General features: G+C 40.5%; 1 long non-coding RNA gene across 1 annotated transcript; it reads right to left on the reverse strand.

Moving 5' to 3' along the window:
* Positions 1 to 441: 441 nt before the first annotated feature.
* LOC127757979 (uncharacterized) lies at positions 442 to 1447 on the reverse strand. Its single transcript, XR_008013568.1, has 2 exons — positions 1170 to 1447; positions 442 to 845 (listed from the first exon to the last, which is right to left on the reverse strand). It is a non-coding gene; the product is annotated as an uncharacterized LOC127757979 (long non-coding RNA).
* Between the last annotated feature and the right edge of the window lie 19797 nt (positions 1448 to 21244).

The following is a 21244-nucleotide window of genomic DNA, read 5'->3' on the forward strand; positions in this document are numbered from 1 at the left end:
GTAATGGCCTCTCCTCGACGTCGCCGGCTCGCTCTTTCACGATCTCCTCCGTTATCTATCGATGCGGCCACCTCTCCCGTATGCCGCCGCTGCCTCATCCCCTGTGTTCTCCTCCTGACCACGGGCGTTGTAGGTGACGGCAGTGGCGGCAAGGTCATGTTCAGTGCAAAGCATCTGCTGCACATGCAGATGATTCCACCAATGAAGACAATGCTCATTCTCTTGCAGGTTCTTATCCTGGATTCGGCAGTCAGTAAGATGGCTGATCATTCTCAAAAAATAATAGCTGATCATTCTCAAACCATGAATTTGGTAGCTATGTATGAAATGTGAAATCATCTATATTGTTTCAGAAAGTCAATTTCTAGACACCACATTCCAGATTGAACATCAAGACTTTAGATTACACAATATTGCATATGTTCTTTCTGAAAGGAATCAGATAAACAACCACAATTTTTTTTATCACATCAATCCACTGCAGATTTCATAGCATCCAACACGTCATACTTATTTCAGATAAAAAAAAAATGCACTGTACAGATATTTGCAATTTGAACCAAAAAATGGGTTTCAAATTTATAGCATCTGGACTACAATCCTTGCAAACTCTTAACCATGTACAGGCTACATAGTACATATTACAAAGAAAGACTACATACATCAGGCAAAACTAACTACTTCCACACACATCAGCTCCCAGAATAAATTCCTTCAGAAAGCAGCATGTCTTCACTCTATTGTTCTGTCCTTGGTTGTTCTATGGTATTTCTTAAGCGGCCTCTTGTTCATTTTAGTCTTTCTAATCTTGAATCACCAGCAATGCTGCTCCCCATATATCTCACCTGCAAAGATGGTGTTTGTAAAAATGTAATGAGCAATTTACTTGGGAACCAACTCCCATGACTGGAAGAATCAACCCGTATGACTAAAGAATATACAATCAATTTTTTAGGGTACGCAAACTCTAAGAATCAGGATGGTGCAATCGATTTGAGGGCATGCTTGCAATTGACTGTATATGGAAAAAAAATTGAGTGTATAGGAACAAGCAGTACATCAATGGCATACCACCTATCAGGCTGGAAAAATCAGACTACATCTGAAGCTATTTGTTATTCTTGAAACAATTGAATATAAATGATGACCTGGGGATGTCAAGCAATCACCTTCACGAGGAATGACAGCAGTGACCTCCTGCACGAGGAGGAAGATGGCATCGGTCGTGGGCTATCCGGCTGGAGGCGTTCGTAAAGCGGTGGCGCGGTTCGACGGAGAGAAGCGGCGGGCAGGTAGGTAGCACCGTCCCGCGCGTGGAGGAAGGCAACGGCACCGAACGGCCGGGCTCCGGTCCTCCGGACGAGAGAGGCGGCGGCGGGATCACGAAACAGGCGGAGGGGAACAGCGGAGAGGAACTGTTTTGGGGAGCCTAGCACTCTGAGCGAAGCGGGCCTAGTTAGGCCGAGCCGAGAGGAGCGAGCACGAGCCGCGCGTAATGCGTCGAGATCAGCCGAGCCGAGCGGAGGCGTGGCTGTGCGCGCAAGGTACGGGCTGGCCGCCGGATGCACGCCTCATCCACGTGTCACACATCTAACTCGGGTATGCACGGATTGAGGTTTGCATCCCGTATGCACCAATTTTTTTTCCGGGCTGGTGACGGGGAGTAGATAAGGTTCATCAACTCGGTTTACTTCGGCTGTTTTTAATAGGTGTTGATTCTTTAAAGAAAATGGCACCTATACTCAATATAAGTATGGGTATACCGGTTCTTAAAATCTAGGACCTATAATAGGTTGTAGGTATCAATTCTTCTTAATAAACCGACACTAATACTATACATGTTGGTTTTTATTTAGGATCGGTACCTATCTCTCTATAGAGGTGCAGGTTATAGTTGATGGCGCCCTGCGGGCACACGTCTTGGATGGAAAAAATAAATATAGGTTCCTACAGAACCATCCCATCCGTGCATTTCTGTAGTGTGATAGTGTGATCGACTTACGCCAAACAAACTAGATCAAAAGAGAGATTTTGGTTTAGTCATTGATCTCGTTGTTTCGCCTAACATCTATTATGAGTAATAAAAAATAATTTGCGGATTAGATTTATATATATATTTAGCGACTTAAAAGTACTTTTAATGCTGAAAAATGAAATAGAAGGAGAAAAAAAAAGAGACCAACTACTTTATCGAGCACCGCCCCAAAGAACAACGTCAACTTTCCAAAGATCCCGTCGACGACGAGAGATGCTGGCCAGCTGACCTCCAATAGAGGTCAATGGATTGTATCCAGCAAATATATAAAGACCGAATTAAGAGCGGAAAATCAGAGATAAAATAAAAAGAGGAAGATGAGAACTGATTTAGTAGCTATATTTATGGCGCCATATTTTTCACCAAAAAATAGTCGATATGTATTTACATTGTAAGCTTACAAATTATATATGTAATTTTAGTGTATTTATAATGTAAGTCCCAAAAATACATATATAATTTTAGTGTATTTACAATGTAAGTCTCAAAATTACATATGTAAGTCACGAAATTACATAGATGTATTTAATATATAATCATCACTCATTATAATGTATGTGTGGAAATAATCTTCACCCTCACGGAAGCACAGTTGGGAGGCCTGAGGCCTGTGCGGTTGTGTAGCATAGCGCATAGGCATGTAAACCGACCGTAATCAATGGAATTTTATGGCGCCAAAAATTTAGCAAATCCGTAATCAATTGGAGGAGGAAACGTGCGGGCAGGGAGATCAAGTGGGCGGCAGCGCTGGGTTCTTCGACCGGGAGAGGAATGGTCGGATGCTGGAGGAAGACGACGGCGCGTCGGATTCCAGGGTCGGCTGGGCCGAGCCCACTCGGGAGGAAGACGCCGAGAGGGAGGAGACTGAGAGCGGGCCGGCTAAGAGAGAGGAGGAAAAAACATACTTCGGGCCGGATTAGGCCCAAAGAGATAGAATACTGTTTTTAGGTTTCTTGCTTTGGTTCAAGTAAAAATTGGGGCAGATAATTCATAGCACGGAAAATTTAAGAAAAATACTCCGAGCAACATTACAATTTTTGTTGAACGTATTTTAGTGTTTAAGATTTTCTTAGACTTTAATTAGTTTCTATTACTTTTTTTATTTGGTGATTTTTAATTTGGGATGAATTTATCAGAACGTGACGGGGGGCGGTTTGCATATCTGGCGGAGTTTTCCAAATTCCAACGCGTGGGCTGCGGCGGGGCGCTGGCACCTCCTCTACGTCTACCTAGCTAGTGACTGACATGCTAGAGGCGGCCGGATCTGTTCCTCCCTAGCATCGATCGGTTGGGCGGTGTGTGACGGCGGCGACGACAACAACGGCAACGACGACTGCGAGGGTTGCGAGCTGAGAGCTTCGTCCTTCGACGACGACGATGGTTGTGATGTTCTGTGCGTCGCTAGCTGTTGATGATGTGTTTCGTGCTGATCCGTCTCTCTGGATGTGGATTGATGTTTGCATCATGTGTTCATGTTCATTTTCAATTTCCTTTTGTCGCAATCTGTAAATGAGGAATTGGTCATCTTTCTTTCTCTCTCTTTTTCTTTTTTTTTTGCGCTGGAAAATCATTTTCGCCGGCGGCTAGCCGGCCGGCCGGTCAAAGCTAGCTAACACGAGCAGTACTACCGCTTGGATAATTGCACATCGTATTTCCACATGTGTTGCTCATGGGATGGGTTTGTACTTCGTAGTCCGTACCGCGATTGATTAACTTGCTCCGACAATGTTGTTTATCGATCGGGTGAGTAATAATGCGTCAAACCATGCGCAAAGACTAATGCATGCATATGTTTGACTTGGGCTTTCCGGCCAGGTGCTAACTCTACATAGGGCCATATGCAATGACATGTATTAGGAAATAATTTCAAGAACCAAAATGGTTTATATATTTAGAATTTTATAGATAGACAGCTCGTCCACATAATGTGGGAGAATACTTTCTCTCGCGCGCCCTATGCTCGAGGAAAAATCGGCCAGTCGCTCGAACCTAAAAGCGTGTAGAAGGCATGTTTAGTTCCCTTCATACTTCCAAAAATTCCATCACACACTACTAAAAAGTGTTTTCGCATGCGGGCTACAAGGATCATTCCATACGGTTGGCGCAACCACATAGGCGAGATCGTCTTCAAAAATCGCTCTTTTTATATGCGGCCGGGGCAACCGCATGCGAAAATGGGCGATCACTTATACTGGCCGCATGTGAAAATAAATTCGGCAAACAAAAAAAAATCTAAAAAACCCCAAACCCTAGCCCGCCGCCGGAAGCCATATCCCCGCCACACGCCGTCGATAGATCTGTCGCCCCCGCCGCCTGCCGTTGTCGGCGGCACCGAATCGGCAAGGGGCAGCGTCGCCTGAGGCGGCCGAGCCACCGCGGCATTGAGACAGGGGGGAAGGGTCGCCGCAGCCGTCTAGAGATCCGCCGCCACCGACCACGCTGTGCCCCGCTGCGTTCCCGCCGCGCGCCGAGCTCCTTCGTAGGGCGGCGGATCCAGCTCTCCTGAGGACAGCACCGCTGGATCCGCCACCATGCCCGCCGCCCGCGGCCGTCGTCTTCACCGTGCCCGCTGCCGTTGCGGAAGGGAGGCCGCTGCTGCGCATGGGAGGTCAGGAAAGGGAGGCCGCCGCCGGTGCCGAGCATGCCGATGCCACGTCGGATGGGAGGTCGGGGAAGGGAGGCCGCCACCCTAATCAGTTATGTTACTGCACGATAATTGTAGTTTTACTATGTTATTTTTACGAGATGAAGATCGAATAGGTGGGCTATAGATAAAGTCTCTTGGTGGTTTTGAGCGAGATCTGATTGATATAGGAGTGTTTTGAACAATATTTTATATATTTGGTAAAACCATGTTACTGCATGTATAGGCCCTTGTTACTACAAGTTACACATTCTGTTACTGCATGTGAAGGATTAAAATTTGAAATGCCAATTTTTGAAAAGCAATATCTCACCAGATATGTATTATTTTTTAAAACCGTTTTCACAGTGATACTATACTGTTACTGCATGTGGAGGTTTACACTTCAAAATGCATCTACATATTCCCCTCCTCAAGAAATCGTTCTTCCTCCCTCTTCTCAAGAAAACCGGTCTCCTCCCTCCAATATAGTGTTACTGCATGCATGTATATGACGTTACTGCACTTTGACAGTAATATTGTGGTGAATTGCAGTAAATCAGGAATTGAAATAAAAATATATGGGTTCAAAGTCTTAGATGCTAACCATATAATTATTACTGCACAAAAGTAAAAGTATTACTGCACGGCATATACAAGTTACCACCTGACAGTTACACATTACCGTATGTTTATGTAGTAACACTATCCAAGAACAGCACTAAAACACTTTGTTATTGTAGAACATATAGAACGTTACTGCACATTTGGCAGTAACATCGTGGTGAAATTGTAGTAAACCAGAAATCAAAAGAAAAATATGGGTTAAAAGTCTCACATGCTAAATATACTTGTTACCGCACAAAGTAGAAGTGTTACTACATGGCAGGTACATGTTACCACATGTTTATGCAGTAACACTATTCATAAATTACAGTAAGACGTATTGTTACTACAAAACTTATGGTCTTTACTACACACTTACAGTAACGTCACGATGGGATTGTAATAACGCATAACAGATAGTAGTAACAAGTAGTAATGCTATAGTATTACTACTTGTGGAGAGTTAAGATCCAAAAAACCCAAGCTTCGAATAACAATATCTCTCATGTGATGTATGATTTTTTTTAAAACCGTTTGCACCATGATGTTAGAAAAAAAGTGCTCAATCAAAAGTAGATCCGTCATGACTACATTTCAACTAAATTTGAATGTTGTTACTGCACGTAAGACACAACGTTACTGCATGATGGCTGTCGCGTTACTGCACTATTTCGCAAGACGAGAGCTGAGAAGAGGTGGGTGGTGGGGGAGTTGGACGCAGTTTGACCGGGCTTTGACCGACGTGGGGTGCTTTGACTGACCTTTGACTAAGGTGGGAGGTGGGTTTAGCCCTTGGGAGGGAAGGGGGTATAGAATAGCTATTCTATATCTATATATATAAGCCCACCTCCCAATCGCGCGCCGTCCTCCTTCTCCCCCTCCCGATCGATATCTCTCTCTCTCGGCGCCTCCTCTCCCCCTCCCTATCTCCTTCTCTCTCCCAGCGCCCCCTCCCCCCTCCCGATCTCTCTTCCCTCTCCCTCCCGATCTCCTTTTTCTCTTTTTTTTCTGTTTTCTCTCTCCATCCCATCTCTTATTTTTCCTTCTAATATTTTCTTTTTTGAGAAAAATTAAAAATAAATTGATGAAATCAAGACTTGAACCCATGATCTCATAGTTAATGGGAAAGCTCTACTAACCAATTCACCGTATGATGTTTACATGCTTTGTATGTCTGTTGAAATTATGTGAAAACAAATTAGTTATGTTACTGTAAGAATCATACCTTGTTGTTATGATTCAACACTAACATTATCACAGAGGGTAGTAACATGATACGTTACTGTAAAATTTATATGTTGTTACTGTACTTTTGGCAGTAATAACATGGTGAAATTTGCAGTAACAGAGAACATGCATAGTAACAGTGACACTATGGTAGTAATGTTTTTGTAGAGCTAAAAAAATTTTAAATCTCAATCTTTAGAGAGCAGTAACGTACACGTCATGTCTTATTTTTCTACCCCGTTTGCATCATGGCATCCGTAAAAAAGGTACTTAACGAAACTAGAACCATCATAACTATTTTCTATCGTCTTTACTGCGAAAAGCAGTCGTGGTACTACACATTGGTTGTCGCTTTACTATGCTGTTCCAGTGAGATGAGGACTAAAAGGAGGTAAATCTCAATCTTTAGAGAGCAATATCTCTCACATAATATCTTGTTTTTCTAATCCGTTTGCATCATGATGTTCATAAAAAAAACGCTAAATGAAACTAGATCCATCATGACTAGTTTTTGACGTTGTTACTGCGAGAAAGTTATCTTGTTACAGCATGATGACCGTCCTGTCACTGCATGATTCCTGCAAGACGAGAACAATAAAGTGGTGGGCGGATTTGACCGGCGGGAGGGTGGGGGAGGTGGGTTTGACCCATGGGAGAGGGGGGTGTAGAATAGTTTTGCTATATATATATATATATATATATATATGTATATATATATAGTGAATCTATTCTACACCCCCTCCCTCCCATGGGTCAAACCCACCTTTCCCACCCTCCCTAGGGCCCAAAACCCCTCTCCCACATCGGTCAAAGTGTCCTCCCGCCGGTCAAACCCGCCCACCACTCCCTCCCCCGCCCACCACTTTGCTGCTCTCGTCTTGCAGGAATCGTACAGTAACAGGACGGTCATCGTGCAGTAACAAGACAATATTATCGCAGTAACAACGTCAAAAAGTAGCCATGATTGATCTAGTTTCGTTAAGCGTTTTTTTATGAACTTCAAGGTGCAAATGGATTGGAAATACAAGATATGATGTGAGAGATATTGCTCTCTAATGATTGAGATTTACCTCTTTTTTAAGTCCTCGTCTCACTGGAACAGCGTAGTAACACGATGGCCAATATGCAGTAACACGTCTGCTTTTCGTAGTAACAACGTTAAAAAATAGTTATGATGGTTCTAGTTTCGTTAAGCACTTTTTTTTATGAACGTCATGATGCAAATGGGTTAGAAAAATAAGATATGACATGCACGTTAGTACTCTCTAAAGATTGAGATTTAAAATACTCTAGATCCAAAAAACATTACTACTATAGGGCCACTGTTACTATGCATGTTCTCTGTTACTGCAAATTTTGTTATGTTGTTACTGCCAAAAGTGTAGTAACAACCTATAAAGTTTATAGTAACAACCTATACATTTTTGCAATAACATATGATGTTACTACCCTTCTGGGATAATGTTACTGCCGAATCATAGTAACAAGATATGATTGTTACAGGTACATAACTAATTTGTTCATAAATCATCATATGGTGATTTGGTTAGAAGTTCTCGCCATGAACCATGAGATCATGGTGGTTCATGGGTTCAAGTCTTGAATTCACCAATTTATTTTTAATTTTTCTAAAAAAGAGAGAAGAAGGAGGGAGAGAAAAAAAAGAAGAAAAGAAGAGAGAAGCGACGGGAGGGAGAGAAGGAGGGAGAGAAAAAAAAAGAAGAAAAGGAGAGAGAGAGATAAAAAGAAGAAAAGGAGAGTGGAGGAGCGACGGGAGGGAGAGAGGAAGAGGGGGCGCGGGAGGGAGATGGGGACGGATGGGAGGTGGGAGGGGGTGTAGAATAGTTATTCTAAGGGAGGGACGGGAGGGAGAGAGGAAGAGGGGGCGCGGGAGGGAGATGGGGACGGATGGGAGGTGGGAGGGGGTGTAGAATAGTTATTCTAAGGGAGGGATGTATAATAGAGCTACTGTATATATATATATATATATATATATATATATATATATATATATATATATATATATATATATATATATAAAATTAAGTTTGAGATCTTGTTTTAAAGATTTAGTTACAACAAATACAACGATATAATCGTATTTTTGATTGGATTAGTAATTTAGAAGAAGAAATAGTTTAAAGTTTATAAAAAAATACATTAGTATTGGAAGAGAGAAGACTGAAGAGAGATAGGGAAAGTAGGCCAGTGACAACATTCAGCCTTGCATACACGAGAAAGAAGACAAATCCCTTCCCATAATGTGGTAGTAGTCCTCGACCATCGTTTACCGAGCAACTCCTTCCATAGATTGAGCCAAAAATTCACTTTGTGACATCCAACGAATAAGTTAGGCCGATTCTCGTTGAACCAATGAATTATAAACATATGTTGTCCATGCAAATCTAACTGATTAACACGTTATAGGAATCGTGTACGGCTAAGTAATTATGAAACCAACCACTAAACCAACCAAAACCAGAAATAATAATAATAATTAGAACAAAAAAGAAGTCTGAGTCGTTGGACGTGTACGTTTTCGTGTGTCGTTTAATTATTTTTGTGCCGAGTCTGCCGATGTTTGTCTTGATAACTTGTTTATTTTTTTCTATCTAAGAATTATCGATGATTTATGAGTGAATAGCTAATCTAGTCTCTCAAAGTTCACCAAAGGCTCAATTTAATCCCTAGATTTTATTTTATACACATGAGTCCTCTAAATATTCGTTTTAATAATTTAAATCATCTTTGGACCAACTTAATATACCACATGGATAATCCTAATCAACATTTGAAATTAGGGACTGTCCGTTTTGCTCCTAATCTGCATAGATTAGAAAATTACAGAAGAAAAGAATAAATATGACTGATTGCACAGGTTACTTTCCATAATTTTAGCCAATGCGCCACGAGGGTACGTTGAGATTTAATGGCTACAGTGTACATAAATTATTTTTGTTGTACTTAAATTACTACGGATTACATCTAAGAAAATTCGTTGTGCGCAATTTTTTAGAAAAAATAATATAAAATTATTGGATATATGTCCAAAGTTAGGTATATAGAAGTATACTCGTACGTCGTACAGTTTGACCAACTTAATACTAGTAAGGCTTATTTTTTTATTGTTTTTCTTATATATATGTGAATGAGAGGCATTAGAGCAAGTTTAATAGTATAGCTTACTACTAGCTCTAAATCATCTATAGCTAATGTAATAGCCAATTCATATAATAGTTGCTTACTATACTATTAACACCTGGCCCCACCTGTCATACACATATTACATCTTGAAGTCCATGCTGCAGCTGGCTATAGATATGTAGCTCGCTGCTCTTCTCTCTCTTCTTTTATCTCTTTAAAATATGTTTATAGCTAGCTTATAGCTTACTATTGGACCTGCTCTTAGGTGGTGTTTGGATCCAGGACTTAACTTTAGTCTCTGTATTTAGACACTAATTTAGAGTATTAAATATAAACTACTTACAAAACTAATTACATAAATGAAAGCTAATTCGGAAGACAAATTTTTTTAAACCTAATTAATCTATAATTAGAGAATGTTTATTGTAGCATAACATAGGCTAATAATGGATTAATTAGGCTCAATAATTCGTCTCGCGAATTAGTCCAAGATTATGGATGGGTTTTATTAATAATAGTCTACGTTTAATATTTATAACTAGTGTCCAAATATCCGATGTGATAGGGACTTAAAAGTTTTAGCCCCATCTAAACAGGTCTTAGTGTCATTATCAATAGAGATACTCATTATTTTAGTCATATGACTTTCCACATGTGGGTTGGACCACATGCATTGACTAATAGATAATACATGTGCGTTGGACCACATGCATGCACCGCATACCCTCTAATCCTCTATTCTTATCTCCCCACCCTGTCTCTGACTGTTTCCTTCTTGCCTCCTGGAGAATAGAATCATCTCGAGGAAATTTCGAGAAGTGTCAAAGCAGTCTTCGATCAGCTTTAAGTGTTGGGGAATTCTATTCAATCTGTAATATGATATTAATAAGTGGCATACTTACAAGTTGGAAAATTACAGTAGAAAACCGTGTGGTACGGTGATGATGGATATGAAGACTTCATAATGCCTCACAGATCTATGTGTATGCAGAAATGTACACAACTCATTATAAAGGGATGATTACAGGAATAATTCAACACTTGTGCCTCCATCATTACTTGTACTACTCGTTTTATTTGTACAATGTGGCTGAGTCCTGCCAAATGATTTAATTTGAGGACACATTTTCAACTCTATCTTTAGCACATGACATCTTAATTATACCATCAAAATTCCGGGAAGCACCTGGGATCATGACTAATTGTGCAATGTGTTCTGCCAATCAGACACATCGAGAACAAACATTGCATTTCTCCAAACCAAACTGCCATGCCCAGTAAGACTTCCCGACAATAAGTCCCCGTTGCTGACAACGCCCGACCCAAGCACAACCCGAACCACTATCCTTGATCTCATCCGTCCTGCCTGTCATCCGTGCCTCACAGTACCCGACACTTTTCCTAGATCATGCATATCAATTTATCTTCTTTCTCACAGGTACTAGTAGGAATCACCTTGAGTGGCACACTGAGCAATGTAGACAATATATTCCAGGTGTCACTTTGGAATCACGGAGCAAGAGTAATCTTTATATTAAATTGTTCCTAATGCTTACCATGCCTAATTATTTATTGGATGGAATGATTTTTGTTGGGATGTAACACATAATCTTATTTGTTAGAAACTTTAGGAAGGGAAGACAAAGTATGAGGTGTGTGCCGTCAATCATTCATTTTGACACTCGGATAGACTAAATTAATTCTTTGTATGCATAGTGGTGTGTGTGGTTGGGAGATGGGGTGTAGAATCTATTCGTAGGCTTCAACTACCGGCATATCAACAAGAAAGGGGAGGAGGTACATTTCAATTCACCACCTACTAGCTTGCTAGCTACAACAACATTGTAGTTTAGTCATCACTCTTCCGTGACATATATAATGTTATATATAGGTGATATAGTTACAGTTTGAGTGGATCTGAAAATTTTAAGGCAAGCGAAATCAAACCAAGTTAAACACATAACTCGCAACAATTTTACAAGGCCATAGCACAAGACAGAGTGTTCAAAGATGAATTCGAATATACTACATGATGTGTAAATCTAAGAGCATCCTATAATATCGATGTAGAACTTTAGAACACACTTTGGAGTATATGCACAAACTGTATGGAAACAGTACCAAGCAAGCGCAGTTTATGTGAGAGAGAACTGCACATCTCGTTTGCACAAAACTGGATTTTCTTGTACATACAACACATATTATCGGGCCATAATTGTTGGGTTGTGTACAATGTGGTCCGTTTCATTGAGCCAGAACATGTTTACAGGTAAGAACTGCAGGTACAATGCAAAACAGTGGTGTTCGCTACGTTGCCTCATCCGTGCACTCCGGCGCTATGCTTGCTCCCCGTGATCCCGTGCAAGCACCCATTCCAGCTCAAGCTCATACCAGCCGCACGCAGGTTTCCATCCTGAGGGCAACCTCAACCACCTCCATCTGAAGTTTAGCCAACTCCCTCGATCTCTACCCTCCCGCTAATCCCCGCCTTGGACCTCCTGCTACTATTGGTAGATCATGCATATAATTTTATTTCCTTGCTCACAGCTTCTGGAAGAGATAGGCAACAAGTCCCACGCATTGTTGGGGAAGATCTGAGCAGGAGTATTTATTCTCCTAAATTGTTCTGGATGTGTTTTGGCATAAAGTAGAATATTACATTTGTCACGTATTATATTGATACCTCATTTCACTCATTTTGAAAGTCAGATCGACTATGTTCATTTGTTTGTGTATGATGAAGAGGGGAGTTATACGTCTAGAGGTATTGCTACAACGAAGGGGAAGCAAAGTACAGTTGAACTTACTGCACTTATAAGGATGGAATGAATTCACATCTTCACATGTTTTTATTCAGCGCAATGCTGTAACTCTACTAGCTATCTTGGTATAGTTTCTTGTAGTTTATTGGTCACACACTTCCATCATATATAATGGTGTAGGCAAGGCTGTTATATTCTATTGTTTCGCAATATATGAAATTTCCATTGAAGTAAAAAATCAGAAGAAGTGAAGATATAATGTCATAACAGAATATGATCAAAGAATTTCAGAACAGAGTGTCAAAGATTTTTCTCGGAAACGCAAGAGGACTGCATTTCATTTCATTAAGGGAAAAGAAAGAAAGATTACATATTTATAAAATAGTGTGCAAAGATGATGCCAAATTATGCCGTGGAATTGTAGTAGCACAATCGTTCATATTATAATATAGATGTAGAACACACAATGATATTTACATACCGTCAAGTGAGGGACCTCAGATTGGGGGGAGGCTATCAAGCAATCGCTGTTGGGCTAGCCATCGTGGTATTAGCATGGTAGTATCTCTAGCACCCATTGTGTGCACTTCACTTGTGTAGAATGTGATTGAAGATTGCTAAACTAAGGGAGCATGATGACTAATTGACTAGCAATAGTTGCAGCTAATTTTGGCTTGGCTAATCAAGAACTGTTTGACAGAAAGACTTCAGTATATATCCTTAGCTCCACAGAAGGAGCACCAGGTTATTTAAGTAGAGGATCAGCAAAGAGTTATATGTACAAACAAAATAAAGAGATCATTAAGAATGAAATCAAAGAGTTACATGTACAAACAAGAAACACAATTACAAATCAGACAAACAATTACTTACAAGTTCTCCTCTCTGTGGATTTTCAGGTCTAAATAGCAAAACAAAGAGATCATTTTTAACAAGACGTCTCCAACCTATCGCCATGAAATCAGAGGCGAGAACTAAGTGTCTCAACCCAATGCCTCCAAAACCTAGGTGGTACAGAAATGCTCACAACTCATTACAAAGAAATGACTACGAGAACAGCTCCTACGCCTCCATCTTTACATATACTCCAACCACTTTATTTGTACAACGCGTTTGAATCCTGCCACCCTCAATATATTTTCATAGGCATAGCATTTTTAAGTTTGCTTGCAAAAATAAATGGGAGGTGTTGTGAGAAATGGTTTTTTATAGTGTAGGGTCTTTGGAAGTCCAAGAATTGACTCTATCAGCTTGGAGTAACACAGTTATAATCTGCACAACTTTTATCAATTAAAAAAATATATAGTGTTTTTCAGTGTGCTATTTTTTTAAGGTTTTGCTCCACTCTGCTCTGATGGATGTGATCCATCCTCATGTATCTACTCCTAACGAGTTCATACCGCTAGAAGGTCCACTCTCAACTCTCGAGCTTTCTTGAAGAACTGACCGATGGCACTTTTTCAGAATGCAATTAAGAAGAAAAAAGTTGATTTGTGAGGGTAAACCAGCCCACAGGCATCATGTGTAGAAGAAGAAATTCTCATGCATGTCAAGAAAAAACCCCCAAACCCCTGCCTCACCCTTACACCACGGCACCATAACCAGTGTGAGAATGACCAACAACCTCGGCCAAGCCTTAGACCTGTGCTTTGGTGTGGGATAGGCAACCTTGCCTGTCCCACACCAAAGCACAGGTCTAAGGCTTTAGACTGGTCGAACCCAGCACCTGAGTGTTATTACTAGAGCCACCAAACCAACTCATCTAGAGGCCTATTCGCGTAATTGAGAATAAAGATAGTTTCTCTTGTGTTATTTCATCAAATTCAAATGGGATAAAAGGGTTTTTAGATAAAAGGGTTACCGCCTACTTTTATAGAAAGAAATGGGATAAAAGGTGATCAGAGGGATTGTTGTTCTATGTTATTACTCAGATTCAAACGGGATAAAGGTGATCACACCTTGCTGATTTGTATAAACGAGTGATCTTCCATTTTGTCTTTTAGCTATACCAGTACAACATTTATATAAATCTACAAGTTATGTACTCCTGTGTATTGGGAATACCCCTGTGTTGACATAAACCATCTGTGTTGTAATAAGTTCTAATTGGGAAAATCATCATCACGAACTACAAGTACCTTGAGTGTATGTTTTTCATCACGCATGGAAGATTTTTGCTTCTTCTTGGTGTTGTTAGTCACTAGTATAGAAAATATTTGTGCAAGTGGTTGATACCCATTTACACAGGCAAAATTGATGATTTATGCTGCCGGATTCCACAACCGCCCATGAAAACCATCCGTGAAATGAATTTTCAGTTTTTGATTTCTGTAGCAGCAAAAAAAAAAAGGAAAAAAATACATATTAGCAGGGAATTTAGTAAGGATTCTATAATTCTCTTTGCAGTTGTGCAGTACAGTGCAGATGAAGCAACATTTTAGGAGGGGATTTAGTTGATTTGGCATGTTTCCCACAAAGTTTGTTTTCTCAAAGAAGGGAATGAGAATGCAAGGTCACCCTCATCTGGTTGTACTGTTGGTGCAGACTGATGTACAAGCAGCATCGGGAAATGCATCTATGGATCTTTTCACTCAAATGTTCTGTCTTCAAGATCATGCACATTGCTTTTACTTTGTTCCTAGTGACACAATGGGCAACATATTTAACATGTTCTAGTCCTTGATATGGAATACCATACTAGGGTCACAACGAGCAATATATCCATATTCCAAAATTGTTCCTGATGCCTACCATGCCAAATAATATATTAGATTGGATGGTTTTGTGAGTGTAATGTCCAATCTTATTCTTGAATAACCTCAAAGGAAGCGATGGCAGGTCCTACTGGCCATGTACTTATCTTTTTAGGAGGTGGTAGTTGCGAGCTTCGCGCAATATGAATTATAGTTTGTGGTTTCAGGGAATTTCAAGGCTAGTGAAATGAGAGCAATTTAACTAGACATCATGCTCCCCGCTAGGCTTATTACACTTGGGCCCAAAAAAAAGGGATATATACATCACCGTTTTCTTTAAGTCGGGCTCAAGGAGATTGCAGCTGACCAGAGGTCCGGCCCATAGATGACCCTTGATATGATTATTGTCCATTGCCCATTGTTGTTCATGCGGTCATGTTCTTGGCCTGATGATTGCTTCCTCATCATCAAAAATTCGCAGCACATAAAGCTTCATGGGTTAGTTGGTGGTTGAACACTTGAACTCTTTCCAAGCCTTATATCAATGACATGAGGAAGCCATTAACGATTTATTTCCGAAAGAAATAAATGTAAAGAACCAAACCTGATTTGGATAGTATAAAGTAGTATATGAGGACAATCCTTTCTGAAAAAAATTGAGAATATATAATTTATCTTTTGTTTTAATAATTACATTTATATCTTTGTATGGGAAGAAATAGCAGAAATGTATGCATGCCGCAGACTGAAAATACGGGTGCGATCACAAATCGTGTCACCGTCGACCAGACCGTTCCCGTTCCCGCAGAATGGGCAAGCGGAACCGCCACGGTCACGCGGGATGGAGGTGCGGAATCGTGACGGTTCCACGGCCCGGCAGTGGGGCACAACATTGTGGACCAGCTGGCCCACCACCTAGAAGCTGCGATCCCGCGCGCATGATCAATCTGCGGCACCGCCATGCACGTACGTACGCAAATCGTGTATATATATAATTATTGTAGCTAATTATTGTACACGCACATATAGCATATGCAAACCCACACGCAAGTAGCAATCTGTATACACAGGCATAAGCTCATACGTCGGTCTCGCGTGGTTAAGCTGCGATATACCGACATCCCTCAAGGCGCGCGTAGGCTGGCGCGGTGCCGCGTTACCACGGGTCGGCAATCCCGTCCCTGCACCGGTGCCGGCGTGCCGCGCGGAACGGAGCAGCGGGACCATGTTGGTGCCGCTCTTCTGAGCAGCGATACCACGGTCTTGGTGCCCTACCACGGTATCGCGCTTTCGGGCCATGGGACCGTCATGTTTTCGCATTTCAGGCCCGCGAGATCGTAGCGGTTGTGCTCTTCCGTTCTGCGGGAACGGCCTGGCCAATGGTCCCACGTCTCCGCACCGTGATTTGTGAGCACACCCGTATTTTCAATATGCGGCAGATATATAAACGAAAATTATTTAAAGGAAAGGTGTATTGTCAATTTTTTTTCAATCCTTTCTATAATATTTCAGGGTTTGTCTGAACATGGGAGATAAACAACCCCCTCTTCCCAGAGTTCTGTGGCAGGTTCACATTCGTATATTGGCTTAGGAGGTGTGAGCAACATGTACCATGCTGTCCAGCTATAAGCAATATGCACACAAATGCAAATACCACGACTTGCCAATTTATCGAAAATTTAGTAGCAAATTGAGCTAACAGTCAGCTGCAGATATGTGCATGTGTAGATCACCGCATTGAAATTTTGCAGCAGATGATAGTCGTTCAGAGCAGCATCTCGATTTATCAAAGCAATAAATATCTAGAATTCTTATAAAGGTTTTTATTAGTTTATCAAACATCTAGTCCTAAGTTGAATATTAATGAGGAAACTTTATCATCTTTCTATGACTAGCTAGGGTGCATACTGGAGCAGAAACATAAGGCAACTAACACTCTGTCTGGGGACTACGGTCCCAATACCGGAACTATGCATAGTCCATTTGGTGCACTGACCATTACTATTGCCTGTATGCATCTTTGATTTGGAATTTTAGAACTTAAGTTTGAATTAACTTTGGGTTTTTCACCGTATCTGCCATGTGGTGCATGGTCATCCACATAAATCTTCCGTTGGACTTGAGTATCCACTTGTAAAACACAAAGCTTGGGACACCACAGGGATAGAACATCATCTCTCAGGCCCTCCAATGAGTGCAGGTCAATCGCTTCTCGATTGGCCACAACCATCAAGGTGCTCGTTGATGGTGTGCTTAGCCAGTTGTGCACCAACTGTTGTCCATGCAAGGAGCCTCAGTATGATGCCGAGAGTTGACTACGCAAGTCTGGTCTTCCATACCATAAAATTTCCTTGGGCCTCCCAAGCCAACAAGTACAAGCAGCATTCCGAGTGAGCATATTATCACCTGAGCTATCTAGCAGGTATATATGAAGCAAACACTTGAAAGGATACATGTAAGGTAGCCCTTGCCTGTTGATACAGACGAAATGTTTCAATGCTTATGCTATTCAGTAGCCCTTAAATAAACTTTCCGAAACGAAATCAGGTTTTCTTCTCAGAATCGGAAACGGAAAATTTCTCATATACAACTGATTAGCTTCAGCATTCTCTACTCTAAATGTTTATATTTATACTATGTATTGAGGAGCTTAATTAAATAGAGATAATTTTTTAATACACTTTAGATTTTACTTGCCTAATGACTAGTATTTTTTATTTTTATTAGGCCATGCCATACTACTTATAATTATAGTTAGTTATAGATGAATATAGTTCTTTTTCTCCAAGAAAGAAAAATGTACAATTAGTTGTATTATTATTAATTGATAAAAATAGAAATATTGATTTGTTGTCTGAGAAAAAAAAATTATTTAGCTACATCTCTTCGTTTATTTGATAAGTTCGGTTTAAGGGCATTTTATATTCCGACAAATATCCATTACCATATTCGCTTCGATTCGTATTCGCTCCGTTTTCGTATTCAGGGTTTCCAATTCCAAATAAAATATGGAAACAAAAATGAAAAAAAAAATACTAAATGACTACATATAAGTGACTCAAGGCAAAAACATAAAGTAATGACCTAGGGTTGGGTTGGTTAGTGCCTTGAAGAAAAGAATGATTTGTGCAATTGATCATGACTTCAAGGATTGGCAAAAAAAAGAAAGGAAAATATTTTATTTTATTTACGTTGGTTTCACATGGTTGTGGTACAATTTCATATCTCTAAAAATGTCTCTGCCATCTTATAGACATTTTACAAAATGCTTCTTCGTTTGTAGAGACAATTCACCGTAATGCACTTATTAGGCATTTTTTTAAAAATGCCTCTATAGTATTGTAAAGGCATTTGAAAAGTATCTCTATAATACTAGAAAATGTCTCTATGAAGCATTTTTCTTGTAGTGTGTTGAAACATATGTCTATCTCCACAACTATAACTCATCATCTGAAAGATCATCTCTACAAAAATTGGATTAGAAGGTTTGTCATAGCTGGGTCTAGGAATTCAGTTGTATGTTTTCGATCGACTTCAAAATGACTGTCACTTTGCACATGCTTTCCAGTCTTGGACAAGAAATTTATTTGAGTCACTGCACATTATATTCTTGATTATCCTGTATTTGAGTCCAGGTAGGCAAACAGTAAGTACTTCTCTTTATTAGGGATGTAAGTGGAGCGGGTAAGCAAAATTTTTTCTACCAAATTTTGTAGTAGCAAGTCTAAAATGAAGTTTTAAGCGGCTTTACTGGATTGCCCACTTGTATCCCTATCATTTACAGAACTCCAAGATGTCACCAACACAGAGACAGCTGCTGCTTTCGCCCTCAGTATCACATTCTTGACTTTACTTCTTGTTGTCAACATCAGAGGTCAAGAATGGATTAAAAAACTATTTTTGTGGCTTAGAATGAGGAACCAAGGAATCTTATTTGTACAAACTCACTCATCTGTAATGGGCTACGGGGAACCGTTACAAAAACTCACTCATCTGAAATGCGCTGCATAGATGGCCGTTACAGATGGGCATCCTAATCTTCAGCCATATTACAGATATGAGCCCTAACATCTGTAACAGTCGTAGATTTCGAGCGTTATAGATGAGGGGTCATCTGTAACAGCTCATCATAGAGTCTATAATCAATTCGATGTTAGGACTCATATCTCGTCATAGAGAGCCGTTACAGATGTGAACCCTTATGTGTAACGGCTTACTTTTACGAGCTGTTACAGATGAGGGCTCATCTGTAATGGCTGAAGATTGGGATATGATTAACCAAGGAATCTTATTATTTATACAAATATATGAATTCGTATGTGTTCCTTATGCTGCCTAAACCTAGAACCAGCCTAGTATGTTGAAGGATAATGACCAAACGCCTGTAACGAAATCTTGTGCAAAACCTCCTGCTCTGAAGGATTGTTGTATATGGTAACCTAACTTGTGCAAACATTTATACTAGAGCTATGAATATTTAGGGCTGATCACCAATTAGAAGTGTGGAATTGAGATGATTACAGCCGGATGAATTGAAGCCATAAGTTCTGCTGATTTCGTTTGATTGTAGTCACGCCCAGAAATTCACTAGTAATTTCCGAACTAATTTGTGCATGAAATCCTCGTCCAGGAATCAGCCGAGGTACACAAACTGACAATTTAATATACAGATTCATCATAATAATAACGTTACATACATACAACAGAAAAGAAAACTGCAGCGGAATTACGGTCTAGCGAAGCTCCGGCTCCACTCCCACAGGCAGCTCAACTGGGGTATAAGCCAAACGTCTTCTCCTTCGCAACTTGTCTTCAACTGAGATTTGATTGATTATTGCAAGGTGAGCATATGACATACTCAGCAAGCCACACAGCAAATATGCAAGTGCACAAGGATACCAAAGAATGGCATAATATAGGGCTCATTTGCAAAAGTAGCATTTAGCAAACAATTGAGAATTGTAAAACAGTAGAGTAATTAATCATCAATATTAATCAACACTGAATAGCACACCCATGCTGCTCGGGCCCAACCATCCTGAACAACCATGCCCGGTTGCACAGATCTATCTCCAAACAAGGAATGTACTATTCCAAACCAGGAGCTAAATTAATTAGCATCAATTATCACATTATTATTAATGAGTAGTGTGGGACTAATAACGAAAGACATTGTTCAACCCGCCCATAACCGCGGGCACGGCTATTCGAATAGTTTTACTCTGGCCAGAGGTGCACCACTGTAACCACAAGACACAACCCACCGTCATGTCACCGTGTCCGCGCAGACACGTCACCATGGCGAGTGATTGTGACAAGACCCCTCGCATAACTCAACCCAAAGCAGTGCACCGTTCCTGGATCGTAGTCACCCCCTCAAAAACCAGAGGCATGGACTCCCCAGCAACCCCCGTGGGCTTATCTCCGCCATTTCTCAGTCTGGTGCTCCGCAATGAGCCTTGTTATACAAAGTGTCCAGCCGTTGCCCATTCTGGCTTGTGGTTGGCACGATTAATGTTTCACAACCGAAACTCGTGAATCGGTCCTTAATTGTCATGAGCACGACCATCAAAACCATGCGCTCACAACCCACCATTATCAAGTTTTAGTTGGCACATTAATTAATTAACAAATCACGATTGACCATCGTGAGCAATCATTAAATATCCATCATTAAGTAATAGTGAAACATTAGTTATCCCAATTGTGTGCTAATGTTTCTAAGCATGGCTAAGCAATTATGTCTAACATCTAGCTGAACCAATATATAAAGCTCAACTAGTCAAATTATAATAACCCAAGGTATCAAGGAATAGAGTAATCAATGCAAATTGGCCATACAAAGGAATAATTCTTACCACCCGGTGACATTCGAAATAAATGCACAGTTGAAAAAAATAGAGAATTTAAATATAGAATCAAAATGCTCAAAGGAATTGTGTTTGGGATCTGTGTGACTTGCCCTGCAATAATCGGTCTTCAATAAGTCTTCTGGAACACTTCCGACGCACACGCGAACCTTCGAAAAGACGGAAACGACAAGCTAACACGCAAAACGAGGAAAAAGACTAAGAAACTCTAAATAAACAGAACATATAAAGTAAACAAACATGTAGATCATGATTTTAGATGAATTTAGAGACTTGAACGGCCT

Source organism: Oryza glaberrima, chromosome 12 (genome assembly GCF_000147395.1).
Source record: "Oryza glaberrima chromosome 12, OglaRS2, whole genome shotgun sequence".
Taxonomy (NCBI): Eukaryota; Viridiplantae; Streptophyta; class Magnoliopsida; order Poales; family Poaceae; genus Oryza; species Oryza glaberrima.